Consider the following 14983-nt stretch of genomic DNA (forward strand, 5'->3'; position numbering starts at 1 on the left):
GTTCCAGTACCCATCAGGGTTCCAGCCAGTCCCCCAGCTCGGGCCAGTCCTCTGGGTCCCTGGGAGGTTCTGCTGGCTGGCTTGGCCCAGCTTCCATAGCCCTGGCAGGGATGCCTTGGTTGGCCTCCGGGGAGGCCGCTGAGAGCAGCCTAGCCCCAGTCCTACTCTCCCCAGGCAGGAGCTCTGGACAGGTCTCCATCTCCTTCAGAGGCTGGGCCCTGACTGAGCTCCCTGGCAGCCTTCTTATAGTCCTAGCCCCGCCCTTTGACTTCTGGTCAGGTGAGGGGGCGGGGCTAGGCTGGGCCCAAAATGGCTCCCGGAGGGGTTCCTCCGCCTCCGGCTCAGTGGGGGACCACTCTACCCCACTACAGTCCTCTTTTTATTCCATAGTCTCTTCATTGCTCTACATACTTCATTTAGGTTAAAACATGTTCCTGCTCACAGGTTGGTACCCTTGTGTGACATATTCCTGTAAGCTTTCTTCTCAAATTTCCCCAATCAACATTATATTTAATAACAAGTGGCTAGTACAGTAACAATTTCATGGCCTGGATTGTAAGTATGTCAACCTCTATCTTTTTAATGCACTCTGATTTTATACGTACCCCACTTTAATAAGCTTATCATCAAATATTAGCACTAGCATATCCCTAGTGGAATGCATGAGGAAAAAATACTGGTATTTTTTTCCTCATGCATTCCACTGGGGATGTGCTAGTGCAGCCAGAATAATAGTACAGTTCTAGTAATAACAACAAAGTGACCTTACTCTGAGTGGGAAAGCTCTTGTTCTAATGAGGGCAAAAAAACTCACCCTTGAATACTTCAAAGACGATTTATATTTTTAACACAAGTGCAGAATCTTAATATCACTCCCACTGGCTTTTTCCCCTCTGAGCTATTCCTGTTTGTATCCCAAGCAAGAAATCAGGGTCAGAGGTAGGTGTCAGATGGAAGAAGGGTCAGTTGTTTGTACTTCAGTCATTAGCAGGAGTAAGCGCTAATTGCTTTTTTTCCCATTACATTGAATTTTTGAAACCTCTCCAAAGAGCCATCAGTGCTGCAAAGCGTAAGAATTTCATAAACTGAAAAACCAAATCAAGTTAATATCTTACTCCTCTTTTCAGATGGTCTCTTCTTTCTCGTTTTCAGTCTGTTGCAGGACAAAGTGGCCTTCAAAACTCCAGGGCCTTATTCTGGAAGGATTCACAAGAAACATGCTACTCTAGCCATTGTATTAGGGTAATAATGTGTAATTGGAAACTGGGAAAGTCCATGCAGAAGCTTCTCCTCAGGAATTCCTGGTCAATCACCTTTCCTGTCAAGCAAGGTAGTACATTTGCATATTTTATCAATCCCAAGAACCTCTCTTGCATTTGCAGCTCCAGAGTACAGGCAGTCCCCAGGTTACGTACAAGATAGGGACTGTAGGTTTGTTCTTAAGTTGAATTTGTATGTAAGTAGGAACTGGTACATATTGTAGGGAAAACTCTAGCCAAACATTTCTCCAGAGCTCAATTTTATTCTCCCACACCTCACTTCCCTCAGTCCTTTATTCTCAAGCTGAGGTGTCTGCTGAGAAAAGCCGCTCCGCATCTCCCTGGTCTGCTGGGGGGAAGCAGCTAGTGCGGGGTTGTCTCACCCTGTTTGTAAGTAGGGATCCGATGTAAGTCGGATCCATGTAACCCAGGGACTGCCTGTACAACAATCTATCCCACTGTGGAAAAGTGACTGTAAACACCTCCAACAGTCCTGAGAGACTATCCAAAGGAAAACAAACTCATGCAGTTAGAACAATCCCTCCGTAGCATGACACCTGAAGACATGCTGAGGAAATGTCTTGTGCCAGTTCTGACCCAAAGAAAACACCTCACAGCTCCTAGGGCAAGCTACATGGCAAACAGTTCAATCACTTCCTTACCACCACCCGACCTGCGTTGGGAAAATTTACTGACCCGTGTTCAATCTGCCCAGGCTAATCAGCGTCTCCCTCACTCCAAAAGGCTGTAGAAAAGACAGAGTCAGCAGTGTTCTGCATGGACTCTTGTATTCTACCAAGGAAGCTCTGAGTCTGCACACCGCAAAAACCAGACAAGCCAAGGAGGACAGAATTAAGTAGCTTGGCAGATCAGTGGGTTGATATATGGATGATGGGTTCGTTCCTTTTATATATCAAGGCAGCTGGTGCAAAGTGCAACCATCTCTACAGAGGGACTAGTGATGTCTTCTAATAAGCCATCGACATGCATAAAAACAACTATGATTTTCGCAGGAAAACTTTTTGGAAATTTCACAGCAGAGGTGCTCACCAAACATTTTCTTCCAGCTCACCATGATTTACCAGGGTGGGGCCGGAGCAGAATGTCTGGCACGCAGTGGGACACACAGGCCCCTTGCCTGCTTGCCGCAGCCCCAACCACACCACTCATAGAGCAGCCAGCTGCTGCTTGGGGTAGGGGAGCAACAGGTTTCTGCATTCTACTTCCACCCTCATTCCACCCTCACAGCTCGCATTAGCTGAAAACCAGCCAATGGGAGCTCTAGAGGTGGTGCTTGCAGGTGTGGGCAGCACATGGAGACCCGCTGTCCTCCCCCAAGCAGCACAGAGACACACTTGCCAGAAGCATTCCACAGCTTTGAGTGGTGTGGAACCACCATAGCATGCAGCGTGCCTGCCAGAGTGCCCCATTGTGCTGCCAGTTAGACGCCACCCATGCCAAGCACCTCCCAGCCAGGGACAGTGATTGCATCTCACACCCCAACCCCTCCCCCAGATCACAACCCTCGCCTTCTCCCAAACACCCTCCCAAACCCCACGCCCTCTCCTACACCACTGCTCAAGGTCAGAAAAGTGCGACCTGTGACCATCTACCAAAATTCTTGGAGGGGCTTCCCTGCAAAAATTATTGTCCAGCCTGCTATAAGAGATGATGCAGCATTTTAGATTGCAATCTCTTCACAGCAGGGACCACCCTTCCATTACATGTTTGTATGGTTCCCTGGCAAAATAAGGCTGGGCCTCTAAGGCTGTGCCTACACAGCAAAGTTATTTCAGAATAACAGCTGTTATTCCGAAATAACTCTGCGAGGGTCTACACAGCAATTCCGTTATTTCCAAATAATTTCAAAATGACACACAGCTTATTCCAACTTGTGTAAACCTTATTCTACAAAGAATATTGCCTATTCCGAAATAGCTATTTCGAAATAAGGTGAGTGAAGACACTCCACTTCTGCTAATTTCGAAATAGCCCCTCACCAGGGACATTCTAAATTATTCCTCCTGGGGGCTCTAAATTGAGATAGCACGCCTACACGAGGGCAGTCTTTCTTGGACTAATTTTGAGGTTTCCCTGCAGTGTAGGTGTGCTATTTTGAAATAATCTATTTCGGAATAACTATTCTGCAATAGCTTATTTTGAAATAACTGTGCAGTGTAGATGTAGCCTAAGTGATTACCACAATACAAACAAACATGATTACCTTTAAAAGGGGACAGACTCATGTGACAAATAGGAGTCATGTGATCATTTGTAAACAGGTAATCATATACCTGTTTATAAACAATACAGTGTCCGAAATATATGTAGGGAAGGTGAAATTGTAATGGATTCACGGCTCCTGATTGAGCTTTTGAAGAATACTTAGTTATCACTTTCAGGAAAATGTTTGAAATGGAAAATTCTTTTTCCTGAAAGTAATGTGCCCCCTCCATGAAACTGCCAAAAATCATTACATCAGACTACACTACACAGGAATTTTTCTCACTGCTGATTTTCTTCTTCATTTTTTGTCTAAGCATTTGTGGGCTTTATCAACATGTATAACCAGGCTGTTGAAGGATTAGCAAGGATCAGAAAGACTTTAATAGCTGTTGCTGGTTTTAGATGATAGATTTATTCTGTATTTCCCAGTGCCACTGAAAGGCTTCAGTGTTACTGTATATGGATAGCACAATTGCTATTGTATAAACCTCAGACCGCTAAGTTGCACAGTGACTGTGAACAGAGCAGGATCAGAAAAAGTGTTTGGCTTGGGTGAAGGGCACCACCCTCTATTTTGGCAGCACAACTTTCAAATTCTTATTCCAATTTACTGCAGTTAACAGCAAAGGCTGTAGAGAGACTTTATAGCATGTGGTAGCATTTAACTATATGGAACTTTGAATCAAATTCAAGAACTGCCTATAGTGAGATTAAAGCTATTAAATCAGGGGAAGTGAAATATGGCCCAAGGGCTGGGTCCAGTCCACCAGGGTTAGTTCCTGCAGGGCCCCGACACTGTCATATTTATGGCACCGCTGCAGGTGGGGGGATCAGAACTCCTGTTGGCCACTGATCTCTGTTCTTGGCCAATGGGAGCTGTGATCACCCATACCTGAAGAGCTGCAGGTAACTATAGTGGCAGCAGCCCACAGGAGTGAAACACCACCATTTCATTGCCCACTCCTGTATTAAACCACACATTTTATATAGGGGATAACTGTTGGTAAGAAACAAATTCATTTATTTTAGAGCAGGGCTAGGCAAAATACAGTCTGCAGGTTGGATCTGGCCCCCCGAGCCACCAGATCCAGCCCACGGAAGCCCCAGCCAGGCTCTCAGCCTGCCTGGCCCCTACTGAGTGCTTAGAAAAGCTGGCTACAGGGACATGTACTTCTGTGAACACTGCAATGCCAGGGGGAGAGGGTTCTCCTGCGGCTGCTGTCCCCAACACCATCTTATAGATCCATTGGCCAGTTTCCAGCCAACAGGAGCTGCCTGTCCTGCAAACAAGCAGCTTGTAAAGTATCCCTCCCTCGGGCTCACAGCATTTATAGCAGCACAGATGGCCCCTGCAGCTGCTCTGAGCATGTGCGGGGTCATGGAAGGCAGGGACCCTGGCTAAGGAACCTGCTGGCCTGCTGGCCGAGAGCTGCCCAGGTAAATAAATTCAGCTGATGTTGTCTGCCTATGGCAACTGAGCTCCCCCAAACCTCTGTCTCCCTTCCTGCCCCCATACCCCTTCCCAGACCCTGAACCCCCCTTGTACCCGTCTTCCAGGTCACAACCCCCTCTCGAACCTTGAATCCCAATTCCCTACCCTTGATTACAACCCAAATGCCTGGACACCTTCCTGCACTCCTGGCCCAGACTATAACCTCCTCCAAGACCCTGCACTCCCTTCTATATCCGTCCTCCAAGTCAGAATCCTCTCCTGCACTCATATCCCCTCCCAGATCCTGCACCTCTTTCTGTACTCCAGTCTCCTGCACTCAGGTCACAACCTAAATCCCTGCACTGGGTCATAACCCCCTCTCAGATCCTGCACCACCTCTTACAGCCCTCTTCTAGATCAGAATTCTCTCCTGCACCCATACTCACTTCTGGGCCCTGTACCCCCTCCAGAACTTCAGTCCCCAGCCCCCTATCTCCTCCTTTATCCAAACTCTATCACAGATCTTATACCCCCTTCTGCATCCAATTCCTTACCCCCCACACTGCCTTCTGCACCCAACCTCCATCCCAGACCTTGCTCATTTTCCATTAATATTGTGGAAAAGTGTGGCCCTTGACCACTTACCAATTTCTTGGAGTAAGACTTGCTAACCGCTGTTCTTGAGTCAAAAGAGAGCTCTGTTTTGACTCTCTGAAAAACAAAGGCAGAAACGGTTATATGCTTTTGTTTGTTTTTATAAAAGTACTGTTTATGAGCGCTCCTATTTTAAAATAAACTCTGCAAACTCTCCTGTACTTGTATAAACACAGTTGGGTTCTTTGAAGTGTGGGCTAATGAGTGTGATAACAGATGAATGTTTACACTTTGCAGGCTTCTTGTTTTCTTAGCTGACCCACAAGGCAGTAAAGTGCTTTCTCTCCTGAAAGTGGATTTCTGTATTAATCTGAGCTGGAGCAGAGGGGCTGGGTTCTACTGCAATGGCTGCATGACGCTTCTCTGCAGCCAAGGCTCTTGGAAAAGATTTTAATTTCAGTGTCGCTAGGCCAAGGATTAATTTGTCCCCATTGTTTCAAAAGCACGGGGGAGGGTGAAGAGCCTCTGTTTGAGCAAAGCACTATCACAGCTAAACATCCGTTGAATGTTAAACAGAAATAGCTCTGTGATGGAAACAATATCTAAGCCTGGAAGTTCAGTTTGTCTGTAAAGTGGCAGGTCCTACCCTTTGTCACCCAACACAGCTGTTAAAAGTGTGAATTCCATGTCATGGCTGCTAACTTCAGGGAGAAAAGGAGAGTTTACTTTTGTGTGTCTTGCAGAGCCAGCACAACTAAGGAAGACTGAGCAGGAGTCTGTTCCACCTTGTGTATCAACAGAAATGTTGCCTAAAATTCAGCTATACAAAGGGGTTGCACGGGTGTAACCGAGGGCATGAGCTGATTTGCAGAATCTTCCTGACAGGTGATAATGTACAAAAAGGAAAGAGCCCATGTGGTCTGTTTGCAGGACCGACATCAGAAAAGCTGCCTTTTACTGTTGTGACCCAAACACACTGAGAGATGAAAGATGTGGGGAAATTGGAGAAGGTCCAGAGAAGAGCAACAAAAATGATTAAAGGTCTTGAAAACATGACCTATGAGGGAAGACTTAAAGAACTGGGCTTGTTTAGTTTAGAAAAGAGAAGACTGAGAGGGGACATGATAGCAGTTTTCAAGTGTCTAAAAGGAGGAAGGAGAAAATTTGTTCTCCTTGGCCTCTGATGATAGGACAAGAAGCAATGGACCTAAATTGCAGCAAGGAGGTTTAGGTTGGACATTAGGAAATTTTCCTGACTATCAGGGTGGTTAAACACTGGAATAAATTGTCTAGGGAGGTTGGAGCAGGTTGGATAGACATCTATTAGGGATGATCTAGATGGTGCTTGCACCTGTTGTGAGGGCAGGCGACTGGACTTGATGACCTCTCAAGATCCTAGTTCCAGTTCTAGTATTCTATGAATGGAGCTTCATTGTCACTTCTCAGAACAGACCCACACTCCAAGAGCCATATTACTGAATACAGTCATAGAGAGCCACAGAGCAGTGAGTGTGACCACCTGGCACACTTGTTTGCATTTTGGGACAATGCAGCAGTGAGAGCACAAATGTCCTTTTTTGTTTCTCCCACCTTCCACATTGCTGGTGGGCACCTGCCGTCTGGAACCAGTGGCTCCCATAGTGCACAGGCTGGCATGCATGCCAGGTAGCACTGGGAAATGCTCCTACAACTGGCATTCTGATCACATTCCTGCAGTCTATGCAAGCCCCAAGAAATGTCCCTTCTGGAGCAACACTGGCTGAATATCCCAGAGCTGTGGCAATAACCTCACCACTAAAGCACTGCTCATCTGCACAGGGAGGTGGGGGGTAGCTATCAGCCTTCATCCTGCAACCTCTGTTCACAGAAGATCTGACCTAAGCCCCTCCCTCTCACCTTGGCAGTTTAGCTTTGGTGTATCGGTTATTTATTTTAAACAGCCTCTCTAGCTCTCAGCCCCGTCTGGCTGAGTTTAGTCATTTCCTCCAGCGAGTTCCTCCAATTGTTTGGCGAACATTGTCTGGTTCACTGAGCCACACTTCCTCTCAGGCTTGCTCACAGCTGGGAAAATCGCCTCCTGGTCATTTTTCCTTTGTTAACTGATGTATCCTGCAGTAATCCCAAGATCAGGCATCACAACGTTCGTGCTTCACATGTGCAGCAGCCAAGTGCTGCAGGTGCCTGGTCTGGGAGCAGGCTGCCGGACACAACAGAAGGGGGCCACTAAGTGACAAGAGTGACCAAGGATCAAAGAGCTAGATTGCACGGTCATTTTCTATTTGCTGAACTGGGGGGCAGGTACGGTGTCTCTGGATTTTAGTCCGAATTAAGGAGCCACTGTTAATCTAACAGGAGGCTGAAATCTACACCGTAGCCCCTGAACTCTCTTTAATATGTGCAATCGCTAGTGTGGGTCAGCAGAGTGTGGTGAGATCACAGCTTCTCCAGCAGTAGCATTGCCAGAAGGAGCCAATGGCTCCCTCTGGGTCTCACTCCTTTTCTGCAGGAGCTGGCATGGACATGTGCCTCCCCAGCAGGAGTGGAGAGTCTCTGAATAAGTGTCACACCCACCTCCATTTTTACAGTGTTCCACACCCTGAATAAAGAGCTGGTTCACTGTTGCCAGGGAGAGTGTCTGCATACAGCCCTATAGGCCTGCTATCAGAACTTTCCCCTACCCCCTGCCAAGGCAACCTTGTTCCCTGATCAATACTATATCATCCCCTCCTGGTTTGGGTACTGTCTCTCTCTCCCTGCATTCCCATGACAATTGCGCTCTGGGGCATGGGAGCTAAGCACCCTTTCCATTTGTACGTAAGAGAGGGAGCCAATAGCAGGGTGTTTTCATAAGGGGTCCTTGAGTCTGGGACTTCATTCCTTGGCCTGACAAGCCCTGCGTTGGATGCCCCGCAGGAAATTTCTGAGTGAGACTATTCCTGGGGAGTAGGCTGGCTGGAGCGATTGTGGCAAATCGGTGGGTAACATAGTTTGGCTCAACAAGAGGTTGTGGGAAGATTTACCTTTCCAAGGGGTGAGAACTCATAGTCTAGGCCAAGAGGATGAAGCAGGTTTTGAGCCACCTGTGTGTCTTCCCAATCCTGCTTTGGGGGTTGGAGAGTCCTCAGCATAATATAAATAGCAGTTTTGATTTGGACAAGCCTCTGGCAGCCCACTCCCAAGCCAGCACAATGCTTGGGAGTAGTCCTTGAAAGGCACCTGGAAGGTTGTCTCCACAGTACTTGCCCCAGGGGAATCCTCTTATGGCTGGAACCAGAGGCCCCTTTTGTTCCAGCCCTTTTTCATGGTTACAGGATGTCACTTTGGTGGGAACCCTGCTCCATTAGGATTTCCCATTATTTTCCTGTCCACTCTGTAATGTGACCTGAACTCAAACTAAATGCCTTTTTGGCAATTCAAGCAACTAACTCTTCTCAAAGCATTTGTGGGAGGTTTAATCTGCCTAGCAGTGGGGTTTACTCTGCTGCTCTTGGGAGACTTCCACAATCCATAGTCTTCCCGTTCAAAATCTTTTGCTGGTACACAGCTTATTTCTTTGCTCAGTTTCATCTCATAAAATCATGTTTATGCTACCTTCAGCCCAGCTTTCCCTGAGGAAATGAGTTTTTTCTAACCATCAGGTACTTATTACTGATCTAAACAAAGGGCTGGATTGGGATGTGGGGCCAGGTCTACACTAGAAAGATTTGTCAGCATAGCATAGCTATGTCTGTGAAGGGTGTGGAAAAAACAATACCATCAGCTGACCTAGCTCTGCTGGCAAACCTCTTTGCCAAGAAGCTAATGCCAACAGCTCAACTCCTGATGGTGTACATTACATCTACATTAAGGGGTCTCTGCCAGTAATGAATCATCAAATCACAGAACTGGAAGGAATCATGAGAGGTCATCAAGTCCAGTACCCTGCACCCATGGCAGGACCAAGCACCATCTCCCTATCAATGACAGACGTTTGTCTAACGTGCTCTAAAAATCTTCAGTGATAGAAACTTCACAAGCTCCTTAGGCAATATATTCCAATGCTTAACCACCCCGACAGTTAGGAAATTTTTCTTAATGTTCAACCTAAAACGCTCTAGCTGCAATTTAAGCTCATTGCTGCTTCTCCTATCATCAGGAATTATGGAGAATAATTTTTCTCCTTCACCACCACCCCAGTAACCTTTTAGGTACTTGAAAGCTTTATCATATCCCCTCTTAGTTTCCTCTTTTCCAAACTAAACAATCCCAATTCTTTCAGTCTTCCCGCTTAGGTCTTAGATATAAAAGCAATTCATTAGAACCATAGACGAAGTCTCAGTCCTTCCATTTTGATAAGATCAAATAGTGGCATCCTAAATATCTATCCTAAATTCTCAATCTGTTCACAAATTACCTGAGTGGTGAAAAAATAAGGACTTTTTCTCTGCGTTTGAAGTCAGTACACACACCTCACCCTTTTAGAGTGGGCAGATAATGTAAGTGCCACGAAATAAAGTACATGTGCATACTCCAGTGCAATGTATGTTGCATCTGGGCAGCATATGTCACTTGGAAATTAATGCCCAGGTCTGACACATGTGTTACATACATGCTAGTGTTGCTCTGTTGGAAATGAGCCGTTACATGATAAGCAATAAAAGTACCTAAAATACACACTGCACATAGATCTAAATATGTGAGATATGCAAGGGGCCACAGAGAAATATTACAGACTTTATCCCTTTCATTCCATTCTTGTTTTTCCATAAAAAGTACATTGTTTTTCCGAGCACAAAACCAGTGTGTGACTAACAGTAGTAACCAGCATCCCTTAGCCAAGTTTGAGTTAAGTGAACCGGCTTCATTTGCCATCTTAGCTAATAATATTTTTCATCTTCAAATTTGATTGAAATCATTAATCCTCTGTGAGGTAGGTAAGCATGATTATCTTCATTTTACAGATGGGGACACCGAGACAGGTTCAGTGACTTCAGTACAACAGAGGGAGCGGTATAAAGTAAGATTAACACTCAGGAGTTCCTAATTTGCTGGCCTGTGTGGGTCCCTTGACTTTACCTCTGCCTAGCAAAGAGTCACCTAGCAAAGAACTGCCTCTACATTACATTCAGCTAGTTTCAGCTTTATACACCAAGGCAAATTAAGATTTACTTGGCTCTGGGTGCAAAGAACATTTGGGCTCCTTGCACAGCAGGAGTCCAGGGGGGCCACTGGAATGATAACCTCCCACTTTTTGACATAGGAATAGAAGTTTTTGGCAGCTGTGGAGCAGTGGCGGCAGGGGCTGTGCTTTGCAGCGAGAAGCCAATAAGGTGATCAGCTCCACCACTGTGAAGAACAACACTTGTTAGCAGTGCCAACCTCTTCCCAGGGCAGACGGGAGGTCCAGGACGCCCCACATAGGCCTAGGCTTACTGGGCAGCTCTAACCTTCGCCCAGCTCTGACTTCTGGCCTTACCCATATTATCACTATGGTACCCAAGAGCCCCAAGAATCTTCCTTTGCTGTCACTAGTAGGCCTTTTATACTTTGTAAGCTAGCCACTAGAGGGCAGTGGTGCATGTGCCCACTAGCTGGTGTCCTACAATAGTCACATCTCTGCCTTTCTTCAGGAGTATGGTTGTTTGATTGACTGGGGACATGTTAAATTTGAGCCAAAACTAGGGTAACCCTGACTTCTGAGTGTCTGTTGGCAGCAACGTCACTAACCTGTCTAACATCGGAGGAAAGGAAAGACATTGTGTGGTGAAACATGTCTCACCTCAGTAGGAGGAAATCAAACACGAGCGCGTCAAAGCTGTTGGGGGACTCCAGAGATGGTGGATTCAAGCTGTATTGAAGGAAAGCAGTGCTGCTGGGTAAAACAATCACATTGCTGCAGTGTTTTACAAGATGAAGCTCAACATCCCTGTGTGTGTCTGTGGCCAGGCTTTGTGGAGGGAAATGAGGTTAATCGGGTTCTCTGCTTTGCGTTTGAGTTTGAGTAGAGAAGAGGAAGTCGGCCCTTGAAATTTGCTTCTGGTGTTCCAGCTTGAGACAGGTCCCCAAGACACTGTACAAAGAGGATTTCCTTCTGCTGGCAGGTGGAAGAGGTGACAGACACTCCATTGTGAAGGCTTTTTTCAAAGAATGACTGGCAAAGGAATTAGACATGAGAAGTCAGGTAAGTGAGAGCCTCTGCATAGTTCCCAGAACCCACCCTCCTGCCTCAGAGGGCAGAGGGAGACTCCCCACAACTCAGATTCGTGCCCGGGTTGTCTTTCCCCAGCTACAGTTTAGTGCCTGTTTCTAAAGGGCATTTTTAGCTCAGATTGTATCTCATTCGGCACCTCCTGTGTGTTTATTGAATACAATGAGAGTTGAAGACCCTCATCACCTCACAGGGCTTAAGTTTGAGGGAGGAGTGGGAAAGTCTCCCTGTTAATTCTGAAGCTCACTTCGGTACACAAGAGAGGAGCCCAGGAACCTGATTTCCTCTCACCAATATCATAACCCTACCCATTAGAAAAACAAAAAACCAAGAGTACATAGGCTGTAAAGAAAGAAAAGCAAGCAGCGGAGCAGAGCAATTAAACGATTGCTGCTTATGTTTTGTAGCTGTTTATTCTGTCTCCACCAGCCAATATTGGAGAAACTGTTTTCTCCTAAGTACCCCATGACTCTCACCTGATGATACAGTGTGGCACTGTGAGTTTTATATACACCGGACATTCCTTTCCCTCCACATAAAAGAATTCATTTCTCAAAGTACCTTAGATCTTATTCCCTCAGTGTTAAGAATCTAGCTCAAACACACCCAAGTCAGAAAAGTTGGATTTTAAGGTGAAAGACCTTCTTTGAGGTTTCTTGCAGCTGTTAAAAGGGACACTGTTCAGTGCATGCCTAGGGGCTATTCTTGCTTTAGATTATTTGTGCTAAAATTCCTCAGGAAATCTTTGTTGATACAAGCTAGTGAGAATGCAGAACAAACTGCCTTGCTAAATGAAATGTCACAGTCTTGTCTTGCAGAGGATCCTCTGCGTATCTCTTTCAACCCTGCTCCTCTCCATTAAGGATTCCCACTATGGTTAATATTCCTTTAGACAGGATGTTTCAGTGCCCTCTCTCCAGATCTTAAAAGGTTTCGTCTGGAATACCAGGCAAAAGCTGGCTTTTGTGGTTAAAGCAGAGGATAGAGAGAGGGAAGATCTGTCTCTAGGAGTATGTCTACACAGCAAAGTTATTTTGAAATAACAGCCATTATTTTGAAATAACTATCCTAGCGTCTACACAGCCATTCTGTTATTTCAAATTAAATCAAAATAGCAGAGGGCTTATTTTGAATTTGGTAAACCTCATTCCATGAGGAATAATGCCAATTTTGAAATTGCTATTTCGAAATAAGTGCTGGGTGTCCTGGCGGCCACTCTGGCCTCAACCAAGAACACTCCTCTCCCTCCCTCCCCCCCAGAGCCCTTAAAGGAGCTGACTCTGGCCACAGTGCCTGTGCCAGATCCAAGCCTGATAGCCCAGAGCCAGCAGTCACTGCCCCTGACTCAGTGGTCCAAAAACAAGAGCCAGCAAACCACTGACAGCCAGCCCTCCACCGCTCCCCAGGAGCAGTCTGCCAGCTCCCAGGAGCCTGCCAGGGCCTGGAGAAGGCGGGCGCCTTCCTGGTCCGGGGTGGAGATTATGGACCTTATTCAGGTTTGGGGAAGATGCCCCCAACATCCATGATCTCCGCACTAGATGGAGGAATGTGGCTGAATGTGATAGATGCCAGCCTGGCCACCAAAGGCCACATGCAAACCCAGGAGCAGGTTCGCATGAAAATCAAGTTGGTCTGGCGAGACCCCCAACCCTGAGCCCTGAGCTTCCCCTCCCCCTTCTTTCCCTTGCTTCCCCCTTCCAGCTCTCTCCTCCCAGGTTTCTTCCTCCCCTCTCCCATCTTCTCTCCTCTCCCGCCTCCTTTCCCCAGTCTCACCAGAGTTTCATTCCCCCCCCCCCCCGCCCCAGTTTTGTTAAATAAAGAGTTCATGTTCATGAAAATACGCGTCTTTTATTTGACATCAGGAAGGGGGGTTAAGGAGGGGTAAGTGGAAGGATGTGAGGGAAGAATGAGGCACAAGGCCCCAGTGGGGCAGACCAGGGAGGCTCTTAGTGCTCCTCAGGATAGAAGCTCTCCCTCAGGGCCTCCTGGATACTGACAGCCCTCCAATAGACCTCCCGGATGGCAGCCTGCAGAAAGTGCAGCCAGGCTCGCAGCAACATGTCCAAGAGAAGCTCCAGAGTGCTCAGGGGCAGCTCTGGCTCCATGCTGTAGAGTGCTGTGGTGTCCAGAGTGAGAGCAACCAGAGCACGCAGAGACAATATGCTTTGCTGTCCCTCATCGAGGTAGGCAAGCAAGCAGGAAAACCTGAGAACTGGCTGTCCAGAGGGACTGTCAGTGTTGACGCACTATTTCGAAATAGCAAAAAGCTATTTCAAAATGCATTTTGTGTATAGACGCGTTATTTCGAAAAAAGCTATTTTGAAATAACTATTTCAAAATAAGATATTTTAAAATAACGCTGTAGTGTAGACATACCCTAGCTCTGCTCCAGACTTCTGTGAGAGTAAAATAATTAGCATCACCATGCCTGCATTTCTCTCTGGAAATTGGGTGTAAAACAATGAGCAATGTAAAGCATTCATTCCCTACTCCATGCTCTATAGTAGGCCCAGTCTTTCTTGCAGAAAAGGAAGTAAGAAACCAGGGTGAGAATTCAAGTCTCCTGTAAAGAAATGTAGAAAAGTATCCTTGCTTGGATATGGCCCACCATGCATGGTTTGAAAGGCCAGCTTTTCCAGTGCAGATAGTAGTTCTACTTAGGGTTGCCAGATGGTTTCAACAAAGATACTGGATACACTTGACATTATATCATATTTAGAAAATACTTTATATTCATATTTTTATATACATTTATATTTTCTCATTTATATTTTCTCAATTTGTTTCCTGAACAGAAAGCTCAAATATTGGACTGTCCAGTTCAAAACCGGACACCTGGCAACTCTAGTTCTACTGTGAATTACAGAACAATAGATGCCTGGGTTTTAAAAGTGATGACTAATATCTTTCTCCTCCCCAGTATCTGTGACTCTTTGACTACAGTAACTGCAAGGATTCCCTTTGACAGGCTCTCAGCAAAAGTTCCTGCTTACATGGGCTTTAGAACAGAGGTTCTTGAGCTTTCCTGAAATCTGGTCCCTTATTCAGTGATCATAAAGATACTCCCAGCATCCTTTGTGCTAGTTGTTATGTCAGTCTAAGAAATGATTGGGGGAATCACTGTAGTGGTTTATGAGACAGTCCTGCTGGTCTAGCAGATCAATTTACCATGGCAGTGCAGAGTCAATGGAATCCCTCCAAATGTATAGGAGGGTAGTGGAGAGTAGCATCTGGCTTTTGGTGGCTGTGGAAGGCCATTTGAAAATGACTAAACAGACTGCCTTC

The 14983-nt window shown here is 46.2% G+C and overlaps 1 long non-coding RNA gene across 1 annotated transcript; it reads left to right on the top strand.

Moving 5' to 3' along the window:
- Positions 1 to 1209: 1209 nt before the first annotated feature.
- Positions 1210 to 10576, top strand: LOC112544570 (uncharacterized). Its single transcript, XR_003087910.3, has 3 exons — positions 1210 to 1330; positions 6255 to 6396; positions 10452 to 10576. It is a non-coding gene; the product is annotated as an uncharacterized LOC112544570 (long non-coding RNA).
- Positions 10577 to 14983: the final 4407 nt, after the last annotated feature.

This window comes from Pelodiscus sinensis, chromosome 2 (assembly GCF_052426305.1).
Source record: "Pelodiscus sinensis isolate ZL-2025 chromosome 2, ASM5242630v1, whole genome shotgun sequence".
NCBI classification, from domain to species: Eukaryota; Metazoa; Chordata; order Testudines; family Trionychidae; genus Pelodiscus; species Pelodiscus sinensis.